This window comes from Papio anubis, chromosome 3 (assembly GCF_008728515.1).
Source record: "Papio anubis isolate 15944 chromosome 3, Panubis1.0, whole genome shotgun sequence".
Taxonomy (NCBI): Eukaryota; Metazoa; Chordata; class Mammalia; order Primates; family Cercopithecidae; genus Papio; species Papio anubis.
Window position 1 is genome coordinate 157,211,528 of NC_044978.1, and position 1,312 is coordinate 157,212,839.

The 1,312-nt window shown below is 32.8% G+C and overlaps 1 pseudogene; it reads right to left on the reverse strand.

Annotated features, from left to right (window-relative positions):
* Window positions 1-465: 465 nt before the first annotated feature.
* Window positions 466-558, reverse strand: LOC116274306 (annotated as a pseudogene).
* Window positions 559-1,312: the final 754 nt, after the last annotated feature.

Genomic DNA, 1,312 nt, shown 5'->3' on the forward strand with positions numbered 1-1,312 from the left:
TTTGACACTTGAATGCAATCATATGAACAGCATCATAATGAACATTAAGAATAGTAATATCAATCTCCCAATTGTCTAGGGATGCCCTTTTGTAGTCAACATCAACTTCTGAAAATCACTGATGGGCCTGTGTTGTTGTTGCTTTTTTATTTTCGGTTTAAAATATGGAACACTGGCCAGGAGCGGTGGCTTCCGCCTGTAATCCCAGAATTACTTTGGGACGCCGAGGCGTGTAGATCACCTGAGGTCAGGAGTTCGAGACCAGCCTGATCAACATGGCAAAACCCTGTCTCTACACAAACTACAAAAATTAGCTGGTTGTGGTGGCTGGCGCCTCGGGAGGCTGAGGCAAGAGAATCGCTTGAACCCAGGAGGCGGAGGTTGCAGTGAGCCGAGATTGCACCATTGCACTTCAGTCTGGGTGACAGAGCAAGACTCTGTCTCAAAAACAAAAACAAACAAACAAAAAAAATGGAACGCTTCATGAATTTACATGTTGTTCTTGAGCAGAGGCCATGCTAATCTCCTATTTCAGTATACGAGCTGCCAAAGCAACACTGACCAGTTTTTAAACCTGTATTTTTTCCTTTTCAAAAATGTCTTATAAGTAGATTTATAAAATATTTAGTCTTTTAGGATTACCATCCTTCACTTAGCTTGTTAGATCAACATTTTTTAACATTCACCATCTGCAAGATAAGTGTGACATATAATGTAACTAATATAATTATATTAAAAAGTAAGTACGTCGAGTTTTATTGAAATTAAATACTGGATTATTACAGATGCTTCCTAATATTAACAATAGTACACATGAGGAAAAAAAAATCAATACCACACATTAATATTAGTAAATAACTATTTAGTGCATAGCACCTGCAAAAAGAAATGGAACAAATTGATACACTACATTTAAGATTACATTTGTGTTGTATCTATTTGTTATTCCATCAAAAATGTGTGCCACAGTTTATCTACTCATTCTACAAGAGCCATTTTATTTTAATGGATTGGTTAAATCTTACCACCAAAAACAATGTTGTGGTAAAAAATCATACTAAGGTAATTTCCAGGGATTTCATTTCAGCTCCTAACATAAAGTTATATTTAAGATTTAGAGAATACTTATAATATTTAGGACATTTAACTTATAAAGTTGATTTTATTTTATATTTCTAAATTATTTAAATATTTGATAAAATCTTATTTAACAATTATTTAAATTAGTTTAAAAATCATTTCAGTTCATTAAAATACTATGAAAATCATATGAAGATATATAGATAGATGATAAATAGATTAGATTAGATAG